Source organism: Seriola lalandi, unplaced genomic scaffold (genome assembly GCF_002814215.2).
Source record: "Seriola lalandi dorsalis isolate HSWRI2012SDOR001 ecotype SW California unplaced genomic scaffold, Sedor1 jcf7180002054987, whole genome shotgun sequence".
In the NCBI taxonomy this organism is placed as follows: domain Eukaryota; kingdom Metazoa; phylum Chordata; class Actinopteri; order Carangiformes; family Carangidae; genus Seriola; species Seriola lalandi.
Genome location: NW_019525536.1, coordinates 135,792 through 136,268, shown reverse-complemented (window position 1 = coordinate 136,268; position 477 = coordinate 135,792). Strand labels below are relative to the sequence as shown.

Below are 477 nucleotides of genomic sequence, written 5' to 3'. Positions count from 1 at the left end.
AAATCCTGAAAATATATGAACCAATGAAAAACTGAGAGTTCACAAAACTACAACAGTCAGTGAACTCACCCCAGAGTCTCCAGTCTACAGTTTGGACTCTCCAGTCCAGCAGACAGAAGCTTCACTCCTGAATCCTGCAGCTTGTTGTTACTCAGGTTCAGGTGTCTCAGGTGGGAGGGGTTGGACTTCAGAGCTGAGGCAACGACTTCACAGTGAGTCTCTGACAGTCCACAATTAACAAGTCTGTGATTAGAGAAAATATAAAATGTGTTAGAATAAAAATACAAAACATACAAAACATGTCGTCATGTGATCAACATCTGCTCTTCACATTCGTGGTTCATTTCATCTTATTGTGTTTGACATGAAACAATAATTCTCTCTCTCTCTCTCTCAGACCTGCAGATGTTTAACGTGAGTCTTTGTTTTACTTTAATCTTACAGATGAAAGGCGGGAAAATGGTTTTACATTTAGGT

The 477-nt window shown here is 39.6% G+C and overlaps 1 pseudogene across 1 annotated transcript in view; it reads right to left on the bottom strand.

The window, feature by feature from the left end:
- The window catches only part of LOC147817217 (NACHT, LRR and PYD domains-containing protein 12-like), a 103,706-nt pseudogene that overhangs the window by 101,132 nt on the left and 2,097 nt on the right, over positions 1–477 (bottom strand). Inside the window, exon 3 of the transcript XR_015436551.1 lies at positions 70–243. The product of XR_015436551.1 is annotated as an NACHT, LRR and PYD domains-containing protein 12-like (transcript). The remainder of the gene's footprint in view (positions 1–69; positions 244–477) is intronic.